At 37.9% G+C, this 24480-nt stretch overlaps 1 protein-coding gene across 1 annotated transcript in view; it reads left to right on the top strand.

Annotated features, from left to right (window-relative positions):
- Positions 1 to 24480, top strand: part of LOC149819964 (protein CHROMATIN REMODELING 5-like) — a 123907-nt gene that overhangs the window by 18554 nt on the left and 80873 nt on the right. The window lies entirely within an intron of this gene.

The following is a 24480-nucleotide window of genomic DNA, read 5'->3' as shown; positions in this document are numbered from 1 at the left end:
AAAAAGGGAGTAAATGATGTTAAGTCTATGTTAAAAGATACTTTTGATATGTCTGACCTTGGTTATTTGAGATATTTTTTAGGAATTGAAGTGGCTTATTCCGCGCGAGGATACATCTTATCTCAAATGAAGTTAGCTGCAGAAATTTGTACCAAATCAGGAATATCTGATGAAAAGAAAGTTGAGACTCCCGAAGTTATCAATGCGAAACTAAGGCTTGAAGATGGTGTCCTTCTTGAAGATCCAACCCCCTACCGTCAATTAATTGGATCCCTCACCTATCTATCCATCACTCGTCCAGACATTGCTCATGCGATTCATGCAGCGAGCCAGTTTCAGCACGCACCTACTACGGTTCATATGGCGGCCGTAATGAGAATTGTGCGATATATCAAAAATACCATCTCCAAGGGACTCTTCTTATCCTCTTCCTCATCTCTTGAATTGACTGCTTTTACTGATGCTGACTGGGGAGGAAATCCCAATGATCGTATCTCAATTACGGGTCTTTGCATTTTTTTAGGTGAATCTCTTATCTCGTGGAGATGCAAGAAGCAGCAGAAGGTCTCCTTATCGTCTACTGAAGCTGAATATCGGGCTATGGCAATGACAACTATGGAAATTGTGTGGCTCAGAAGTCTCCTTGGTGACATGGGTGTTCCCATTTCTACTCCCACCAAGCTCTGTTGTGATAACAAGAGTGCGATATATATTGCTAGCAATCACACCTTTCATGAGAGGACCAAGCATATCGAAATGGATTGCCATTACGTTCGAGACGAATATCTCAAAGGTACCATCACATTGCCATATGTCACTTCAGAGTATCAACTGACTGACTTCTTCACCAAGGCGCTCCCAACTCCACGATTTATGTTCCTCCTTAGCAAACTTTCGGTCTTCTCCCCGTAAAGTTTGAGGGGGCGTGTTAAAATATGTATATATATATATACATATACTTATATATATATACATCCGTATATATATAAGTATATATATACATATATGTATATATATACTATTTCTCATTTAGATAAATACCCGATAGGGGTATTCTTGTAAAACCACATATGTAATTTTTCCTTTTTCTTTTTTACTTTTTTTTCCCCTTTTTTCTTTTTTATTTATTTTTCTTTTTTGTAATGACCACAAGGGGGCCCCACACTTGTAGTCGTTGGGGCTCCAACGGTCAGATTCTGACCGTTGGGGCTCCCAACGACTACAAGCGAGCCCCCCTTGTGGTTCCTTTAGTGCTTCCCTCCTCTATAAATAGAGGAGGTCTTCCCCTCTTGTAAGCATGGGTTTTATACCCCTCTCTCTTCTCTTCTTCAATAAATCCAACTTATGACTTTAAGTCATTTTATATATTTGAGAGTTTTGTGTGTGCACATTTGGTGTTTGTGTTCTTGGCTCTATTAGTCACTCTTAAAGAGTGACCTTTTGCTCTATTGGTGCTTCCGCCTCTTTTCATTTCACTTTATATATATATATATATATATATATATATATATATATATATATATATTTTCAAAACCCGATAAAGGGTATTTCGATCATCTCTCATTTTGCGCATATTCTCATTTGAGAATATGACTGTATTTTTCTTGCTTTTATTTCTTTTTAGTTTTTTCTTTTTCTTTTTTCTTTTTGTCTTTTGTGTATCATGAGGGGACCCTCAACATATACGTTGGAGCCCCATTTATAACCGTTGGAGGGGTTCCAACGTATATGTTGGAGTCCCCCCACTCCTCCAACATTGTATATATAGGGGTGCTCCCCTTCTCATTTTGCTTATGCTTTTGTAAAGCCCCCTTTGGGACCCAATATATTGAAGTTGATATTTTTTTATGCTTTTGTGCATCTGTATTTGTGCCTTTGTGCATTTGTGAGAGTTCTCTTTTGTGCCTTTGTGCACACTTCGTGGTTCTAGCTTTGTGTTTATACACAAAGTCTCTTTTTATAGAGATTTTCACATGGTATCAGAGCAAGGTCGCTTGGAGAAAGAAATTCGTGTCGTTCTTCACAATATCGAGTGCCTCGAAAAGTGTGCCTTCAACTTTTTGGTGATTGGCGTGAAGACTCTTCTTCGTTCAATATTTTAGAAGATTACTACAGCAAGTAAGATTTAAAATCTTATTGTGGTACATATTCTTTTCTCGTATCTTACCTCTCTTAATGGGTGAAAAAGAATCCCATTTCTCTCTTGGGTTTAAGCTTAATGACTCCAATTATCACGTATGGGCCAGAAATATGGAAGCCCATATTAAGGGAAAAGGGCTTTGGGGTTACCTTCAAGGCTCGATTGTGGAACCGGAGCCTAAGATCACTTTGGTTGAAAGAGGGAAAATTAAAATTCTTGAGGCAGATGAACGAACTAAGGCTTTTGAAGAATATAGCAAAAAACATGAGTGAGAAATGAAGAACTTCAAAATCTTGTCTTGGATCTTGTCCTTCGTTGAGACAAGAATCAATGCCAATATTATAAAGTTCCAAAAGGCATCTCAAGCATGGGAGTACCTTGAAAATATGTACACTTCTAGGGACTTGTCCCATAAGTATTATCTCAAAAAGAGGGCGTTAACTCTTCTCCAAGGAGAAATGACTATAAGGGAGTATTTTGCCGAACTCTCTTTCATTTGGGATGAGCTTGCTATGCTCGAACCAAAGTGGAGTGGAGAGGCCATAGAGCTTCGTCATAAACAATTAGAAGAAGATCGATTTTTTAATTTTTTGAATGGGCTAAGGCCCGAGTTTGAGCAAATTAGATCTTCTCTTCTATCCTCCTTCACCTCTCCCTCTCTAGAAGACGTCATTACAAAATTAAGTGGAGACGAAACTCGTATAGTAATTAGCAAGCAAAGTCCAAGTGTTCTTGCAATGCCTACAAATCAAGAAGAGTGTGATGGGGTGAATGCCGTTTCTAGGCCCAGGAACAACTTGATGACATATAAACCTCCTCATTTTAAAAATCAAAATCAAGGATCCAATGGAGGATAAGGCAGAAGAAGAGACTATAGCAAAATTGTGTGTCACTTTTGTAAGGAACCGGGACACATCAAACCGGTTTGTCTCAAATGAAAGAAATTATTGGCTATGGCAACCATATCCCAACCACAAAAAGAAGAAGGTACAACTACTTCCACAAATAACGCTCTCTCTTTAAATCAAATTATTGAAGCTCTTCAACCTCTTCTTAAGGGCGCCATTTCCGGTGCCGCCGTATCTACTCCTTCCCCTCCAGGTAAAACTTTTTGGCTTTTAGACTCGGGTGCTTCATTTCATATGTCTCCAAACATTTCTTCTCTTTCCGAATATTCTAAAAGTTTGTCACCATCTTTTGTTTCAACCGCGGATGACACTTCTCTTGAAATTAAGGGGCTTAAACACTTTGAAACTCAAAATTTCTTTATTCCTAAAATTAGATTTATACCAAAATTGAATTTGAACTTACTTTCCGTCTCACAACTCTCAGACCTTGGATGTGACATTGAATTCTCATCTAATAAGTGTTTAATACAAGATCACCGGTCCGAAAAGTTGATTGGGGAAGGCTCTAGGAAGGGAGACTTGTACTATGTGGATTCTCTTCAAATCCCTAAAACTCCTTTTTGTAATGTGGCCCAACATAAAGACATAAATGTTTGGCACAAAAGACTTGGTCATCCCAACATCACCAAGTTATCCTATTTGCATTTTATTAAAAATCTTTGTAAAAGTACTTTCTCTTGTAATGATTGTATTCTTGCAAAAATGAGAAGTATGCCTTTTGAACAAAGTTCTATGTTTACCACAAAACCTTTTGAAATTATTTATTCGGATGTTTGGAGACCGACACCTGTCATATCCAAGGGAGGCTTTGCCTATTATGTGATTTTTGTGGATGATTTTTCTTGATATTGTTGGATATATTTTCTTAAACATAAGCATGAAGTGTTTTCATGTTTAAAATCATATCATATGATAATTAAGAATCAATTTAATAGTAATTTAAATATATTTAGGACCGATTTCGGAGACGAATATCTTTCCAATGAATTTAAGAAATATCTTGAAGAATATGGTATTGTCCATCAAAGATCGTGTCCTAAGACCCCATAAAAAAAGGGGTTAGCCGAAAGAAAGCATAGACATATCATTGAAACCACTAGAACTTTTCTTATATCCCAAAGTATTCCATTTTTTTTGGGTCGAGGCAGCCCTTGCATCCGTTTATCTTATTAATCGTCTTCCATCCAAAAATTTAGATAAAATTTCTTCTTTTGAGACTCTATATGGTAAAGAACCCGATTATAATAGATTGAGATTTTTTTGTTGTAAGTGCTTTGTTCTTACAAATAAAAATGATAAACTCTCACCAAAGCCATTCCTTGTGTTTTTCTTGGCTATTTTGAAACCCAAAAAGGATTTCGATGTTATGATACTAAAAATGATAAGTTGTATGTCTCAAGGAATGTAACGTTTTTAGAAAATGATAGTGGTTTTGAAAAAATGAATCACACTTAGAAAATGCCGACTATTCTTTTCTATTTGATTTATTATCTAAAGATGACAATATCTCTAGTGATGATGAATTAACATATGATAATGACAAAGAATTGGTTAAAAATAACAATGATTCTAACCCGCCTACCTCTCAAGAAGAAAATATAACTAGAGACCCTATCACCTATACTCATAGAGATAGAAGTACCTTTAGAAGTACTATTTAACAATACAGTGAACCTAGCGAATCTATCTTCACACATGATATAAATCGTAGAAGAACCGAAAGTACTAGAAAAACTCCCTCTAGATTCGTTTTCTTTGATTCTTTCTCTCCTAAATATTGGGCTTGTTTAAGTGTCATTCACTCATATTTTGAACCAAAAAACTTGAAGAGGCCAAAAGATGTGTCAAATGGAGAAAAGCCATGGAGAGTGAACTCAAAGCGCTTAGAAAAGCTGACACTTGGGAATTTTAAACGCTTCCCAATGGAAAGAAAACTATAGGATGCCGGTGGGTGTTCAAAGTAAAAACTAAGAGTGATGGATCTCTTGAGAAGTATAAAACTCGCTTAGTAGCTAAATGGTACAATCAAGAATATGAAATTGACTATGAAGAGACATTTGGTCCAGTAGCACGTATGGTCACTGTCAGATGTCTCATCACCATTGCTTCAATTAGAAAATAGAATATTTTTCAAATGGACGTCAAAAATGCTTTCTTAAATAGATATCTTAATGAAGAAACCTATATGGATGCTCCACCTGGTATGAAAATCCCTAAAAATAAAGTTCTCCGTCTTCGTAAAGCTCTGTATGGCTTGAAACAAGCTCCTAAAGCTTGACACGATAGGTTTAATAATGTAAAGATAAAAAATGGTTTTACTTCATGCTATACTGATACTGTATTGTTTGTTAAAAAATCTGATGCATGAATTGTTATATTACTGTTATATGTTGATGATATGTTAATAACAGGTGATGATACCAAATGAATCAAGAGCATTAAATCTATCTTGACTTCAAAATTTGAAATGTCAGACTTAGGATTTCTGACATATTTTTGGGGAATTGAGGTTGCCTACTTTCACAGAGGTTATTTTTTGTCTCAAACTAAACTTGCTTGTGAGATTCTTGACAGATCAGGAATCACAGATGACAAGGTTTGTGAAACTCCTGAAATAGTAGGTTCGAAAATGAAGATTGATGATGGGATTATCTTAAAAGATCACACACCTTACCGACAACTGGTTGGATCTTTAACGTATCTCAACATTACGAGGCCTAATATCTCTGATGCAGTATATGTTGCTAGTCAATTTCAACATGCACCTACTACAGTTCATATGAGCGCCATTCTTCGCATCATCAGATACATAAAGGGTACAGTAAACAAGGAGGTATTTCTATCTTCTTCTTCTGAATTGAATTTAATTGCTTATACTGACTCTGATTGGGGAGGTGACCCAAATAACCATCACTCCACCACTGGTTTTTGCATTTTTTAGGAGAATCTTTAATTTCTTGGAGATGCAAGAAACAACAGAAGGTGTCACTTTCATCCACAAAAACCGAATATAGAGTCATGGCATATACTACCATGGAGATCGTTTGGATTCGTAGCTTGCTGGAAGATATGAATATTTAAGTTTAAGGGCCCACAAAACTGTGTTGTGATAATAAAAGTGCAATTTACATTGCCAAAAATCACATATTTCATGAGCGCACGAAGCATATTGAGATCGACTGCCACTATGTTCGTGAAGAATACTTAAGAAGAATCATAGACCTTCCATATGTTACATTAGAATACCAACTGACAGACTTCTTCATCAAAGCGTTGTGCTCTCCAAGATTCGACTTCCTTCTTGGCAAACTTTCAGTTATGTCACCCTAAGTTTGAGGGGGGGTGTTAAAATGTAATGATCTTTATATATATATATATATATATTTCAAAACTTGATAAAGGGTATTTTGGTCATCTCTCATTTTACGTATATTCTCATTTGAGAATATGACTATTTTTCTTGCTTTTATTCTTTTTAGTTTTTTATTTTTATTTTTTATTTTTGCTTTTGTGTATCATGGGGGGCCCCTCAACATATACGTTGGAGCCCCCTCCAACGGTTATATTTATAACCATTGGAGGGGCTCCAACGTATATGTTGCAGCCCCCTCCCCCCCCCCCCCCCCCCCCAACCCCCACCCCCCACTCCTCCAACATTGTATATATAGGGGTGCTCCCCTTCTCATTTTGCTTATGCTTTTGTAAAGCCCCTTTTGGGACCCAATATATTGAAGTTGATATTTTTTATGCTTTTGTGCATGTGTATTCGTGCCTTTGTGCACTTGTGAGAGTTCTCCTTTGTGCCTTTGTGCACACTTTGTGGTTCTAGCTTTGTGTTTATACTCAAAGTCTCTTTTTATAGAGATTTTTACGCGGTCATATTGATGGCCGTTTGTAATATCACGTATTTTCACAATTAGTTATTTTGAGATTTTTTGAAAATTTGGCTAAGTATAGAGAAAAAATCGGTAAAACCTTGATATAGGCTGATGTCTTTTGAGTTTTGGCTTGGCCCAGGTCTCATCGATAAGGTCGAGATGAGCTAATCGAAACGTGAGAAAAAGTTTTATATTTAACCTTTAAATTTAAGCAAAATTCAGGTCATTTTCGGGCGAAATTTAGAAGCGAAATTCGAGTTATTTATTGTTGGATGCGTCTCAAAATTCTGAGCATAACGATATTTTACTTTTCTAAATTCGCGTTACAGTTGGCCCGAAAATCGTGTTTTTCCTAAAAGGGACCGCCTCGATGGGCCGGGTCCGGATTCGCATCGGACTTGATCCAATGCATTTGATCCAAATTAATATAGATCTGGACTTTGTCCAAGACCCATATTAATCTAGAATAGATCCAACCCCAGATCCAAATTCAAAACCCATGCCCAATGAAAATACAACTTTAAAAACAATTTTTATATTTAATTTGAAGTTATTTAGTGTTAAGAAGACTCCCAGAGGGATAAGGTACCCTCTGAAAGTTTCTGGGTATTTATTTATTAATAAATAATTAATAATTAATAATTAATAATTAATAAATTTTAATTAATTTTGAAATTTAATTTTTATGGTTGTTTAAGACTCCTTGATAGAGTCCTTATACATGCCTAAGAAGACTAAAGAAGGTTTGAGAAGTGACTTTTAAAAATTGAAAACTTTGAGAAGTCAACAAGGAAAGAATTTCAAAACTTTTGGAAAGCAAGATTTAGAGTCCTATGGGGAGATCTCTCTCTCTCTCTCCAGCCTATCTAGAGGGGGGGGGGGGTCACCCCCTAGAAGCCTATATAAACATTAAAAAGAAATGTCTAACCCTAGAGCAAGAGAGAGAGAGAGAGAGAGAGAGAGAGAGAGAGAGAGAGAGAGAGAGAGAGAGAGAGAGAGAGAGAGAGAGAGAGAGAGAGAGAGAGAGAGAGAGTAAAACCCCCGAATTTAAAAACAAATATTGGACCCGGGTCGGATTCAGACCCGGACCCACCAACCCGTTAGGGTTAAAAACTGCAGGGGCGAGGGTTTCTTTTAAACCCTCTCCCCCGCGCCGCAGTTGCGCCCCTTTCCCCTCTCGTCGAACAGGGAAACCCACGAAGGGTTTTCCGATTTACACCCCCCGTGCCTTTAAGAGCACGCAAGGGTGAGGGAGGAGCCCTCACCCGTGCGCTCTTCCTCCTCCTTCTCTCCTCTCTTGTTCCCTGTGTGTGGCAACCTCGACGATTGCCCGACGCCGCTGGCGACCTCGCACGGCAGCCGACCTCGTCCTCTCTCCCAGGTATGCATCATCATCGCCCTTTGTCTTCTATTCTTCGTCTCCTCCCTCTCTCTGAGCTTTGCCGGAAGGTTGGCAGGAGGTCGGCGGCCCCTTGTCGTACCTTCCCCTCTTCCTCTGCCTGTCTGAGGGCCCGCGGGTGGCTGGTGGCCCTTGCGTTGCCCTCCCTGCCTTTTCGTTTCCACAGTGTAGGGGCCGAGCCCCCTCCCTGGTTCCTTTGTTTGCAAGGGAAGGGGCTGAGCCCCTCTTTGCTCCCCCTCTCTCTCTCGCTTTGGGCGTGTCTGCTGCCCCTGGCTTGCTTGCTCACTCGTTTGGCCGCTGTGCCAGCTAGTGGGTAGAGCTTTGGGTATGTTGCTCATGCTTTGGGCATGAGTAGTGTTGGCTCTGATGCCCAGCATCGTCGTGGCTGTGAGCTATGCTAGCTTACCACGTGGTGCTTGGCTTCTCCGCATGACCATCGTGCACATGTTCGTATGCACGACTAGTGTTTTTCGAGTCTCTGTGTTTGCTTTCTGCCTTTTGCCGCAGCTGAATCGTGTCCCTACTTGTTGCTGCCCGGGCTCTTTGTGCCTATTGCCAGAAGGCTTGGACATGCGGTTTGTCAGGCCACACTGCAGCATGCTGTAGTGTGTTGTTGTTATTGGTCCCCTTGCCGCTATGTAGGTTTTCGAATGTTCGGTAGGTGTTGGCTCAGGTAGGGAGTCATAGCAACTCTCCTACCTGCACTGATATTTTCGATGTCTGTATCGACGGATGACGCTTCACAGTGGCTTGGCCTTTGGGCCAGTACTGTGACGTTTGCAAGGGATGCTGCCTGGTCGATCCGGCCAGTTGCCGTTTGCTTAAGCCATACATGTGATAGTATGAACTAATCCAGACTGTGTATCTGCGAGGGGCTCATTAAATCAATTATAGTTTGTTTGGTGGCCCCTGCTGCTATTCGAACATACAGTAAGCTGGGCTCCCTGTGTCCGTCATTTCATGCCTTTGCCTCCCTTAATGAATGCCAGGTTGGGTCCGACTCGCAGATGAGTCCGCCCGCCCCTCTAGTTTTCTTTCAAATGGTTAATTGATTACCTTTTTCGCAGCTGGCGCAACAGAGCATGCTCGCCCCCGTGTCGATTTTGAGGTACGGGTCTCCTCTTTTGAAAATAAGTGAGAAATTGAACGCCGGTTCGATTTCATGTAATATCTTGGATGGAATCTATGGAAAATACATGTATGTGCATGTTTTTCTTTGAACGCATGGAGGATGATCCATGGATCGTCCTCCATGGCTGAATTTTTGCGTATTTTTACTTTTTTTTCATGAAGTAAAAATTCTGTCCATGTATAACAAAATTTTTATTCATGAATTGAGTGGTCCTATGAGGGACCCCTATGCTAAATATCGATTTTCAATGGTGGATTTTGATTTGGGCTGTGTATATGCATGCATATAGGCGTGGAAATAATGTTATATGCATATATTTTTCAGAAAACATATATGTAATGGCATGCTTATTGAAAACATTGGATGAACATGCATTGTTGAATAGGTATGTACAAATAGGTTTAAGGTTCACGCTAGATTTTTGAACATGCACATATAGGTTGATTGGTTGACAGTCATATGTGAAGATGACCATATGTTTAAACCTGCATATTTGAGCCCCTAATTTGTAACTACATGTACGCATAATCCTGGAAATATTTACTATATGTTTCTTTAATGGAGGCTTGCCTAGTCATGTGATTATTTTCCAGAATTTTTGCTAAGTATGGTGGACTTAATCTGATGAATGGAGTTCTTCTTGTGCTTTAGTTTGAATTTAGCATGTTGGATATGAATGCATGTCTGTTAACATGTTATTGCAAAGTTTGTTTTGGTACATGTGCAATGATATGAATGTGTGCAGCCTTGAAATTCAATTTCTAGATCCGGATTATGTTCATGTGTGTGGATGTTAACACATGTTATGAATGAAAAGTTTCATATGCTTGCATTTATGGGACATGTTTAATTATCGTGCATTTATGGATTGGTTTCAAGTGCATGTACATACATGAAATCGATGTGTGTTTAGCATGTACAATCCTTCATAAATGTTCTCATATACTTATGAATCATGAATGAATGCATATGTGTTAAGTGATTACATGAAAACAATTTCACATGGATGGTGAACACATGCATATGACTGTGGTAGCTCATGCACATTATTAAATTGGTATGAATGAATGTCATTTGGAATCATGTTGGTATCATTGCATAAATTGCATATTGTTATGATTTTTGCATACGATGCATCGATGTTCGAAATGAACCATTATGGGCCTAGTGGGCCTCGAGCTTTGGTTTGCTCTTCCTTTATGTATTTTAAATGCATCGCAAAAATCACATTTATTTTTATTGTACTATATTGCATTGTTCTATGTGTTTCCACGGGCGGGAGTCCCGTGATGGTTCTTGTAAGGCTAGATGCGAGCTTTTGCCTTAGTTTTTGCATGCTGAATTGCAAAACTCAATAATTGGCTCTTAATAAAAAGATAATGAATAAGAACAGTGTAATATACGTTCTGGGATCTCCCATTGGAAGAATGAGAATCTTAGAGATTTGGTTTTAGGGAACCACAAGGATACAAAAACTCCGTGTGCTTTACTTTGACCCCTGAACCCGATATTGAGGTTCTTTCTCCTGACCATGGTTTTAGGGAGAGTCCGCTACTTGACTTGGGGGTGGTGTGTTTGACACAACTGTTGTTTTGGTTTACAAAGGAAGTGACACTTGTGGGCGTGAAGTGTCCCTAGTGTCCCCGACATTAGATGTGAAGGTCTAATATTCTGAAGGTGATTCGGTCAGGGGCTAAGTTTGGAAACCCAGTAATAAAATACAACTTGTGTGTTAAGCTACCCTGAGAACCTAACTTGACCTTGGGGATTTTACCCGTGTGGTGTATCCGCGAGCAACGGTAATTAAAAAGAGGAACTTAAATTGTATGCATTTAATATGGCTTGCATATGGAAAGAAAAACTTTAATGAAAGATAATAAAGTGATGCATATTCTTGCTATGCATTAGATCATGCACATTGTACCTGTTCTCTTAATTGTTAAATGTGGATGAATGCATATTATTATTCCCTAATACATGGCATATGGATGTATTGCTTAAACAGTGATTCCTGCTATTGCGTATATATTTCTTCATGCTTAATAAATGTTCCCTGTTGCATGAATGCTTAATTGAATTATGTAATTGTCATAATTGTATTCCTCTGACCTATTGCATGAAATCTTATCTGTAATTGTCATAATTGTATTCTTCTGAACTAGTGCATGAAATCTTATCTGTGTTCTTTATGCTCATTTATTTCATTAGAGGGATCTGTACGCAGAATTCTTCGGATTTCTGATCCCCTCTTTTTATGGTTTTTCGCAGCCGTAGGTGATCAGTGAAACGACTGGCTTTTGGGAGAATCACGGGTGTCACGCACTTGCTAGACAAATCATAGATGAATAGCGTGACTCTTCTTTTATTTCCTTTTTGTTTTATTTAGTTGTTACTGCACTCTGAATTCTTTATTTATGCAATTGTTTCTAGGCTTATCACTTATTATTCAATGAAGGTTTGGTTTGGTATGGATGATAATTGTAAGCTCTATTGTGGTTGGTTGTTTTATCTAATTGGGAGTGAAACTGTAAAGGCCTCGGGTTTCTGGGAAGACTTTCGTAATGGTTTAAAAAAAAAAATTCGCATTTTCAAGGGATTTGAGTTGGGGTCGTTACAGAGAGAGAGAGAGAGGAGAGGAGGAGAAAGAAGAAGAGGGCTTCTTTGTTAATCATTCGACGTTCTCCACCGTTGATTTCTATTTCTTTTTCGTTCCACAGTTAAGTTACGGGTCTTTCTCTTGAATCAAATGAAAAAATGAGCATGGGTTTGTTTTTCATTCAATATTTTAGCAAAAATCTTTGGGGAAAGAGTAAATCTAGATACTTACTTTAATATGGGTGTTATGTGTCTCTTTTTCGGGGTTTATTTTGGGGAAAATACGTATATTCGTACATGTACTTTATTACATGCCGTGAATCCCTAAATTGTGACAAATTTGCCATGTTTGAAACATGCGCAAATCTGGCCCAGATTTAGTGCGGTTAAAATCTTGAAAAGAATATGTATATATTCTGCATCTAGTTAAAACTCATGTATATGTTTTCTCTTGTGATAAAACAGAATTTTTATTCATGATAAAAGTTGTATATTAAGTGTTTGATGCATGGTAAATTTACTTTCCATGGATAACCTAAGGTAAAAAGCATGCAGTCTTGTGCGAAATTCCTTGTACACGTGCATATTGTTACATCTGCAAACACATTTTTACTTGTATACAAATCATGTATAGCTGCAAATGTGCATATTTATGCATACATGAAACATGAAATTTTATATATACATGCAGCCTGAACATGACTGTGCATATGAATGCATATTTGGAAAAAAGGGGGTTTCGTGAGTTGGCCTGGCAGCCCAGTCAGGCCACTCGGTTGGGCCCTGTCAGTGCCAGTCCAACCCACTCGACTGGGTTGGTGCAAGCCGGGCAGGCCCCCTGCCAGGCCAGACTGATTGTTGTTCAAAGAAAAAAAAAATTGTTTTTGTTTTCAAAAAAAATGAATAGGGGTGTGTGTGTGGTCTGGTCGGCAAACCAGCTGAACCAGATCGGTTGGTCAGGCCCGGCCAGGCTTGGCGCTGTTCAGCTAGGCCTAGACAGGCCTGCCGAGCCTGTTGGACCCAGCCGAGTGGGCTCGGCTGGGCAGGCCCAAGACAGTTAAAAAAAAGGGTGTATATGCTGATTTTCGTGGGTTGAATTTACATCCTCTTTTGAACTGAATTTTCAAGTTACATGTGCAAAAAAAAAAATATTCAGATTTCATAAGCGGCTGGTGATGCATAAGTAAGGGCCAACTTATGCTCATGATTATGGGAATCTGGAACCAAATTCAATTATACATGTAAATTTTCATATTTGTGTTTTGAATTAAATTTGGTTTTATGCATGCAAGAGAACGAAGATTTTCACATGTTTGCACTTAGTATATCATGCTTAATCAAAGTATTATTACATAATTGCTTTCATGTGCATACATAGAATAAATGTGTTTTGCATGTACATAATTGCATGAAGATTCACATGTTTAATTAAAATGATTCATAAATGAAAGCATGCATTTGACATGAATATGTGAACAGAATGAAAGCATGCATTTGACATGAATCTGTGAACTCATGCACATGCATATGAATATTGTTGTTTCATGTACAATCTTTAAATTGACATATTTGAATATGCACTGAAAAACATGCAAAATGAATGCATAGTGGCATGCTCTTTATGATTTTTTCATATGAATGCATCGATGATCAAAATGAATCATCGTAGGCCGTGCGAGCCTTGAGCATGTGTTGCTCTTTGTTTGAGATGTTATGCATTGCAAAAAATCAAAACTTGATATTATTATTCTAATTTCACTGTTCTATGTTGTCACGGGCTGTGGTCATGTGAAGTGCTTCACATGTTGATTTGCGAACCTGTGTTATTAATTCTACACGTTGAATTGTAAATTAAAGAAGATGAATTAATAACAAGATAAAAGAAATTAAAAAATAGTATAATCTATGCTTCCTTGATGCCCTTTATATAGTATGAAAATCTTGGACATTGTGGTTTTGAAAAAATCGTGAGGATACTAAGACTCTGTGTGCGTTGTTGTGCCCCTGAACCCGATATGGAGGTTCCTCTCTCGACCACTGTTTTAGGGAGATTCCGCCACTTTACCTGAGGGTGGTGTGTAGACACAACTGTTGTTCTGGTATAACAAGAAAAGTGATATTAATGGATGTTGATTTCTATAATGTTTTGACATTAGATATTGATTTCTAATGTTCCGATAAATGATGTTGATTCTTGATATCGATCGAGGGCTGAGTGTGGAACCCAATAATAAATTACAAATTGCGTGTTAAGCTACAATTGGGGACCCACTTGACATTGAAAAATTTTACTCGTTTTGAGTATTCGCGGGCAACAGTAATAAAAAGAGAAACTAAAGTGTGTGTGCATTTAATAGGGACATGCATATAAAAGAAAACTCTGATAAGAGATAATAATTTATTCATGCCTATGTCACAGGGATTCGGCTAGCAGGGTGCCGCACCCGCGTCGACGCGACTCGACGCTGGTGCGGGTGCAGGTGCGGCACCGGGTGCGGTCAACCCGACCCTGGGTGCGTTGACCCCACCCAGGGCCATTTCAGCACTCGAAAAGGCCCGCAGTTGCATCCACACGAAACCCCTCTAAAACTTCAAAATCTTTTCGATTTTGGTGTATTACAACCCATTGCAACTTGAAACAGAATACACCCTCAACAATCGTAATAAACCCTACCCTAAATCCCAAATTTTTGATTTGGGGATTCACGGCAAACCCAAACCCCCAATTTTTCGAGTTGAGAGTTACAGCAAATCCAAAGCATGCTTGAAAACTCAGTAGTTGTGCGAAATCACAGTAAAACCTACCTTAACCGGCGAGGAGGCTGTTGTCGTGAGAGTGGAGGTCTGTCGGTGCCGCTACCGTCGAGCTCGGGTCGAGAGGGAGAACGAAAAAGCAGAGGAAGATGAGAGGCAGGGGGAAAAAGAGATAGAGGGAAATGTAGAGGGCATCGATTGCTCCTGCTGGCGTGCGCAAGAACGAGAGCGTGGGAGGCAGAGAGTGGAAGAGAAGGGGTTTGGGACCTCTATTTGAGGACGGTGGTCCCCGAAAAGGTAGGAGCGCCTCGTCCTGCTGGTGGCTATGCTCCGGCCCCCTCCCCCTTTGCGATTTCACCTTGCGGGAACCACCCTTGTTTTATCGAGCAACCCGTATTGGGTTGCCTTAAATTATACTTTTTTTTCCTCGTAGGGTACGAGCCGAGTCCAAGACCCGGGATCCAGCAGCGAGGTGGATCTGCGGTTCTCTTGCGGTGTGGATCCGCATGTTGGATCCAACTGTGGATCCATACATTAAAATTATTTCTAGATTTTTAATATATGTTTATTATTACAAACAACAACAACAACAACAACTACGCCTTCATCCCAAAACAATTGGGGTCAGCGATATGAACCAAAAAAGAAATTCATTTTGGGTCTTCCACATGAATCCTTTTCCTCCAATCATTTCTATCTAACGCCATGTCCTCGGTGAGGTTCAAAGCATTCATATCCTTTCCTATCATCTCCATCCAAGTCTTCCTAGGCCTACCCCGACCTCTTTTAACTAATATATTTTCCCATTTCTCCAACCTTCTAACTGGAGCATCATTAGGCCTTCGCCGAATATGTCCAAACCACCGTAAACGATTCTCTCGCATCTTATTTTCAATGGGTGCAACACCTACCTTCTTACGTATCTCTTCGTTCCGAATCTTATCTTTTATTGTATTTCCACACATCCATCTAAGCATCCGCATCTCAGCTACACTCATTTTTTGAATATGATGTCTCTTGGCAGCCCAACATTCCGTACCATATAGTAAAGCGGGTCTAATAGTCGTCCTATAAAACTTTCCCTTCAACCGCAATGGCATTCTACGATCGCACAGCACTCCAGTAGCACTTTTCCATTTCATCCACCCAACCTTTATCGTATGATTTACATCTCCATCAATTTCTCCATACTTTTGAATGATGGATCCCAAATATTTGAAATAATCATTCACCGGTATATCTTGCTCACCAAGCTTCACTACACTCCCATCACTACTTCGTTGCTTAATAAACCGACATTCCATATATTCAGTCTTACTCTTACTCAACTTAAAACCTCTAGCTTCCAATGTCTGTCTCCATAATTCTAACTTAGCATTAACCCCAGCTCTAGACTCATCAATCAAAACAATATCATCAGCAAACAACATACACCACGGTACATTTTCTTGAATTGATCTCGTAAGCTCATCCATCACTATTGCAAATAGGAAAGGGCTTAAAGCAGATCCTTGATGTAACCCAACCGTTATCGGGAAATTGGTTGTCACCCCTCCACAAGTGCGGACATTGGTTACTACTCCTTCATACATATCTTTAATTATACTAATGTACTTGAGAGAAACACCTTTCTTCATCATTGTCCACCAGAGAACGTCCCTAGGTACTCTATCGTATGCCTTCTCTAAATCAATAAAAACCATATGCAAATCTTTGTTCCTCTCTCTATATCTTTCAATAAGTTGTCTAAGAAGATGTATAGCTTCCATAGTTGATCTTCCAGGCATAAAACCAAATTGATTCTCCGATATCATGACAACCTTCCTCAACCTAGACTCAATCACCCTCTCCCAAAGTTTCATAGTATGACTCATGAGTTTTATACCACGATAGTTTGTGCAATCTTGTATATCACTCTTATTCTTATATAAAGGCACCAAAGTACTCTTCCTCCACTCATTAGGCATCTTATTTGTTCGCCAAATCAAGTTAAAAAGATTTGTCAACCATTCTAAACCTTTCTCTCCCAAGCATTTCCAAGCCTCGATAGGTATACCATCTGGGCCAACTGCCCTTCTTGATTTCATTTTCTTCAAAGCCTCTGCAATTTCTTTCTTTTGAATCTTGCGCATGAAGTCACGATTTATCTCATGAAAATGAATGGAGAAGTCTCCAAGATCTTGAGCATGACTATCATTAAATAGCTTATCAAAATAATCTTTCCATCTCTCCTTAATCTCCTCATCTTTGACTAAAACCCTTTGCGTTTCATCTTTGTTACATCTAACCATACCCAAATCCTTCGATTTCCTATCTCTCATCTTTGCAAGCCTATAAATATCCTTCTCGCCTTCTTTGGTATCCAACTTGTCATAAACCTCCTTATATACCTTAGCCCTCGCGTTTCGAACAACTTTTTTAGCTTCCTTCTTTGCTATCATATACTTCTCCAAATTCTCATTATCACGACTCTTACTTAGATTTCTATAACACTCTCTTTTAACCTTAATAGCTAATTTGACATCCTCGTTCCACCATGATGTATCCTTACCTAGTGGTGCACCGCCTTTAGACTCACCCAATACCTCCTTAGCTACTTTTCTCATACCACCCGCTATCTTATTCCACATTGATTCTGAATCCTCCTCGAGACACCAATCAACTTCCTTAACTACCTGCTCTACAAACATTCCTTGTTTAGCTCCTTTCAGTGCCCACCACTTAATTCTAGGATCTATCCTATGTCTATCCCTTTTGCGGCATTGTCTAATTCTAAGATCTAAAATTAAGACTCTATGTTGTGTAGCTACACTTTCTCCTGGTATAACCTTACAATCGATGCAACAACCCCTATCTCTCTTTCTAAGTAGGAAAAAATCTATCTGACTCGTATTAACCCCACTTTTAAATGTTACTAGGTGAGACTCCCTCTTCCTAAACCAAGTGTTTGCTAAGATCATATCATAGGACAAACAAAAATCTAAAATCCTTTCTCCACTTTCATTTCTTTCTCCTATACCATAGCCTCCATGGATATTCTCAAATCCATCCATACTAATGCCTACATGTCCATTAAGGTCACCGCCGATGAAAAGCTTTTCTCCATAAGATGTCTCTTGTACTACTCCATCTAAATCTTCCCAAAATTGATGCTTAATGGAATCATCTAAACCTACTTGAGGTGCATAAACACTAATAATATTAATAATATCCGTACCTAATACTAATTTAATAAGTAAAATTCTATCACCCTTCCTACGGACCTCAACTACATTATCTATAAACTGACGACTCATAACAATCCCTACTCCATTCCTATTCCTATTTATTCCTGTATACCAAATCTTATATCCCCAAGGTTCTATCACTTTAGCTTTCTCACCTACCCATTTGGTCTCTTGAAGACATAAAATATCAATCTTTCTCTTACACATAACATCTACTAACTCTACCAACTTACCAGTTAAAGACCCTATGTTCCAAGTGGCTAACCTAATTTTATGGTCTTGGACTAACTTCTTTACCCCCACCCGTCCAACAAAGTGAGGGAACCCTTGCCTATTTGACACCACACCCGGGCGCCGGTGTGACGCGTCGCTTCTGGGCGACGACCTAGCAACCCTTGCACATTTATCACTGCCTCCGGGCCTAGAGAGTACAGCGCGTCGCTCAGTAGGGAACGCCCCAACGAAATTCTCATATTGGTTCATTTTCATAGGATATGACAAAGTTTTTATGCTGGCTGTCACAGGCCTACCGCAACCCTCCTCCTTTATCCGGGCTTGGGACCGGCAGTGTATAACTACACAGGCAGAGTTAATATATGTTTATTATTACATTACTGTTATTATTATTATTATTCCCTTTTCTAATATATATATATATATATATATATATATATATATTTATTTTTACATTTTTGCCCCTACCGCACCCTCGCACCCAGGTTTTTTGGAAGTGCCGAATCCCCGCACCCGCACCCGCACCCGCTCCCGCACCCGCACCCATGTGACATAGATTCATGCATGTCCACTGAAATCATGCATATTTCTGTTATGCATTAGATCATGCATATTTACTTGTTCCTTTACTTGTGATGTATTGGTGATTGTATGATATTGCTTCTTATTGTATGATAAATGTTTTTATTACTCAATTGATATTCCTTACAACAAACAAACAAAACAACAACAACTACGCCTTCATCCCAAAACAATTGGGGTCAGCGATATGAACCAAAAAAGAAATTCATTTTGGGTCTTCCACATGAATCCTTTTCCTCCAATCATTTCTATCCAACGCCATGTCCTCGGTGAGGTTCAAAGCATTCATATCCTTTCCTATCATCTCCATCCAAGTCTTCCTAGGCCTACCCCGACCTCTTTTAACTAATATATTTTCCCATTTCTCCAACCTTCTAACTGGAGCATCATTAGGCCTTCGCCGAATATGTCCAAACCACCGTAAACGATTCTCTCGCATCTTATTTTCAATGGGTGCAACACCTACCTTCTTACGTATCTCTTCGTTCCGAATCTTATCTTTTATTGTATTTCCACACATCCATCTAAGCATCCGCATCTCAGCTACACTCATTTTTTGAATATGATGTCTCTTGGCAGCCCAACATTCCGTACCATATAGTAAAGCGGGTCTAATAGTCGTCCTATAAAACTTTCCCTTCAACCGCAATGGCATTCTACGATCGCACAGCACTCCAGTAGCACTTTTCCATTTCATCCACCCAACCTTTATCCTATGATTTACATCTCCATCAATTTCTCCATACTTTTGAATGATGGATCCCAAATATTTGAAATAATCATTCACCGGTATATCTTGCTCACCAAGCTTCACTACACTCCCATCACTACTTCGTTGCTTAATAAACCGACATTCCATATATTCAGTCTTACTCTTACTCAACTTAAAACCTCTAGCTTCCAATGTCTGTCTCCATAATTCTAACTTAGCATTAACCCCAGCTCTAGACTCATCAATCAAAACAATATCATCAGCAAACAACATACACCACGGTACATTTTCTTGAATTGATCTCGTAAGCTCATCCATCACTATTGCAAATAGGAAAGGGCTTAAAGCAGATCCTTGATGTAACCCAACCGTTATCGGGAAATTGGTTGTCACCCCTCCACAAGTGCGGACATTGGTTACTACTCATTCATACATATCTTTAATTATACTAATGTACTTGAGAGAAACACCTTTCTTCATCATTGTCCACCAGAGAACGTCCCTAGGTACTCTATCGTATGCCTTCTCTAAATCAATAAAAACCATATGCAAATCTTTGTTCCTCTCTCAATTGATATTCCTTATTGATAATAATTATTCTCTTGTTTAACAATTAATCCCTATTGATTAAATGATTATTTGAGTTATGAAATTGCATAACTGCATTCTTCTAAAATATTGCATGAATCTTATTTGTATTCTTTTTACTTAATAGTTTTATTAGAGGAATTTGTACACATAATTCTTTAGATTCTAACACCCCTACTTTTGTGTTTTCGCAGTCTCTGAGGCTAGTGGAGGGATTTGCTTTGTGAGGAGTTACGAGGGCTATGCGACTACTTGGCAAACTTTTCTTGGGACAGCGTGACTCTATGTTTTTGCTTTATTTCGATTCTTTTGCACATGTCTTACTATTTGAATTCAATTAATACAGTTGGTTTGGGTTAGAAGATGGGTATAAGATTCCTTGTGGTTGTGGTTGTGTCATAACTGTAAAGGCTCTAGGTTTCTGGGAATGCTTTCATAATGGTAAAAAAAAATTTGCCACTTTTCAATGAATATGAGTTGAGGTTGTTACACCGTTGGAGAACCTCGATGACTCTATAGCCATATTGACCATAGAGCCCTTAAATAAACATAGAATTTACAAAAATAAAATAAAATATAAAAACCCAAAACTGTCCCTAATGAACAACACCTATTACATGTACAAAATAACCAAAATACCCCTGGTCATATACCCAAATTACATAACCCAATTTTTTATTTATATATTTGAATATATGTACATATGTATGATCATATAAAATACATTTTAACACCCCCCTTAAACTTACGGTGTGATCACCGAAAGTTTGCCAAGAAGAAAATGAAATCGAGGTGACGTAAGCGCCCTGGTAAACATGTTCGTCAGTTGATATTCAAAAGTGACATATGGTAAGTTAATGGTCTTCTTTAAGAATTCTTCATACACATAGTGACAATCCATTTTTGCATGCTTGTTCCTCATGAAATATATGATTGCTGTCTATGTATATTGTACTCTTATGATCATAATACAGTCTGCAGGGTGTTTGTAGATGAACACTTATATCTTCAACTAATCTGCTCCTCCAAACGTTCTGTGATGCTGTAGTAGCCATTGCACAATACTCAACTTCAGTGGATGATAATGATACCTTTCACGACACTAGAGAATCACCTAAAAATACACAAAAACCAATAGTTGAGCGTTGATCATTTGGATTTCGTCCTCAATCTGAGTATGAATAAGCAATAACTTAAGAGAAGAGAAGGGGATAACAAAAGACCACTAGAGGTGAGGTTTGTAAATATCTAACAATCCTCGTCACAACATTTGTATGAATTGTGGTGGAGAATGTTGGAATTGGCTAGCAATATGAACCGCTTGCCCAATATCAGACTTAGTAATATTTAAATAAGTTAAGACGCCAATCATTTGACGATATGGAGTAGGATCATTCGGTATCCCATAATCGATCTTTATTTTGACATTAATTTCAAGGGTATCCGCCCTTTTTTTGTCAGTAATTCCTGACCTGTCAATAATATCATTAGCAAACTTGGTTTGAAATAGTAAATATCCTCTAGGATATTAAGCAACCTCAATTCCTAGAAAAAATCTAAGAAATCCAAGATCAATCATTTTATAATATTTTTTAAGAATACATTTAATATGCTTTGCTTCCTGTTTGTCTTCACCTGTGATGATTATGTCAACATAAAGAAGGTAAATTATAATCCCTGCATCAAATTTCTTAATGAACATGACAATAACAGTATAACAAGATTTAAAACCATGTTTGAACATAACATAGCTAAAACGATCGTACCAGGCTTTGAGAGCCTGTTTTAAACTATGAAGAGCCTTTCCCAATCAAAGCACCTTACTCGGAGGAGCTTTATATCTAGGATGTGTATCTATATAAACTTCTTTTAAATCCCTATTTAAATTTTTTTTTTATATTCATTTGGTAGATAACCCAACTTTTAACAACAGTAACAGTTATGCGGGTTAAGTCATTCTAGCTACATGAGCAAATGTTTCATCATAGTCTATCCCGTTTTCGTGTGCATAACCCTTGACAACTAACTTGGCCTCGTATCTTTCTAGGATCCCATCACTCTTAGTTTTAACTTTATAAATTCATTTGCAACCTATGGTTTTCTTATCCCTAGGCAAATCATATATTTCTCAAGTCTTAGATTTTTCAAGTGCTCCAAATTTTTATTCATAGCTTTTATCCATTCGAGATATTTCTTTGCCTGATTATATGGCAGGTTCAAAAAAGGACAAAATCCTAGCTAGACAAGCTCTATATTGCAGAGAAAATGATTCATATGAAACAAATCTATCCGGGGGTCTAAAGGTTCGATTTGATCTTCTAACTCCTTCTAGCTATTGGGTTTCTAAGATAAAATAAATTTTTAGAGCACTTGTTTATCATTTCCACGTCTTCTATATTGAATTGCACTAGATTCTTCTAATTCATTATTCTCACCATCTTAAAGATTGAGTTAGGCTCTTCGTTGCTAACATTCTTAATTAAAGAATCATTACTACTTTTAGGTAGTAACTCAAATAAGAAAGAATACTTAGAGAGTTCTTCTTAGGCACATTTTGAAAGAAACTTTTGTTCTCCAGAAAATAAACATTCCTTGAGATATAAAGTCTGTCATTCTCTAAATAAAAACATCTAAATTATTTTTGAGTTTTCCCATATCCAAAGAATGCACACAATATAACTTTTAGAGAGAGTTTATCATTTTTGTTAGTGAGAACAAAACACTTACGTCCAAAAGGTCTTAATCTAAGATAATCAGAAGAGATTTTAAAGAGCTTTTCGTAAGGAGAAATATTTTGAAGCTTAGATAATGAGAGTTTGTTAATAAGGTACACAACAATCAAACAAGCTTCAATCCAAAATTGTTTAGGAACAGTTTTTTAAATTAAAAGAGTTCTAATGGTCTTAATTATGTGCTTATGTTTCCTCTCAACTAATCCATTTTGTTGAGGTGTATAAGCACTTGCTCTTTGGTGTAAAATCCCATTGTTTTCAAAATAAGTTTTGAACTCATTTGACATAAACTCTCCCTCAGAGTCAGAGCAAAAGATAAAACTTTTAGTTTTAATCTGATTTTTGGCAAGGTTATGATATTTTTTAAAATTTTCAAAAACTTAATACTTGTGCCTAGTATAATTAATAAAGTATATCCAAGAAAATCTAGTATAATTATCAACAAATATCACATAATAAGAATATCCATCTTTAGATAATATAGGGGAAGGTTTCCATATAGCCAAGTTCCCTAATTCAAACAGTTTAGAAGAAAAGAAGGTCCTTTTGAAAAAGGAAAAAACATTCATTTTTTCAAGAATACAATCCTCACACTGAAGTTTTTTATTATGAATTTTGTTTAAATGTGGTACTTGAAAAATGAGTGTAGCTGAGATGCGTATGCTGAGATGGATGTGTGGAAATACAATAAAAGATAAGATTCGGAACGAGGAGATGCGTAAGAAGGTAGGCGTTGCACCCATTGAAAATAAGATGAGAGAGAATCGTTTACGGTGGTTTGGACATATTCGGCGAAGGCCTAATGATGCTCCAGTTAGAAGGATGGAGAAATGGGAAAATATATTAGTTAAAAGAGGTCGGGGTAGGCCTAGGAAGACATGGATGGAGGTGATAAGAAAGGATATGAATGCTTTGAACCTCACCGAGGACATGGCATTGGATAGAAATGATTGGAGGAGAAGGATTCGTGTGGAAGACCCAGAATGATTTTCTTTTTTGGTTTATATCGTCGACCCCAATTGTTTTGGGACGAAGGCGTAGTTGTTGTTGTTGTTGTTGTTGTGGTGGTACTTGAAATAACTTTGATAAACTAAGATGTGCTAGTGTAACGACCCCAACTCATACCTTTTAAAAAGTGACAATTTTTTTTCAAGTGCGAAAATATTCCTAGAAACCTGAAACCTTTACAGTTTAAACACAACTACCATCACAAGGGATCTTATACCCATTATCCAAACCAAACACCAACTTTATTTATTAAAGTGCATAGAGTCTGAGATATAAGCAAATAAAATATAAATAAAGCAAAAAGAAGAGTCACGCTGTCCCAAGAAAAGTCTGCCAAACAGTCGTGTAGTTTCCTTGTAACTCATCGCAAAGCAAATTCTTTCACTGAGCCTCAGAGACCGTAAAAAAACACAAAAGTAGGGGTGTCAGAATGTAAAGAATTCTGTGTATGAATTCTCTAATGAAATAAATAAGTAAAAAAAATACAAATAAGATTCATACAATATTTTAGACAGATACAATGATAACAAATTCATAATTCAAATAATCATTTAAGCAATATGGAACATCAATTAAGCATTGAAGACAATT

Source organism: Nuphar pumila, chromosome 12 (genome assembly GCF_984573655.1).
Source record: "Nuphar pumila chromosome 12, dmNupPumi1.hap1.1, whole genome shotgun sequence".
In the NCBI taxonomy this organism is placed as follows: Eukaryota; Viridiplantae; Streptophyta; class Magnoliopsida; order Nymphaeales; family Nymphaeaceae; genus Nuphar; species Nuphar pumila.
This window is presented reverse-complemented; position numbering and strand designations above follow the sequence as displayed.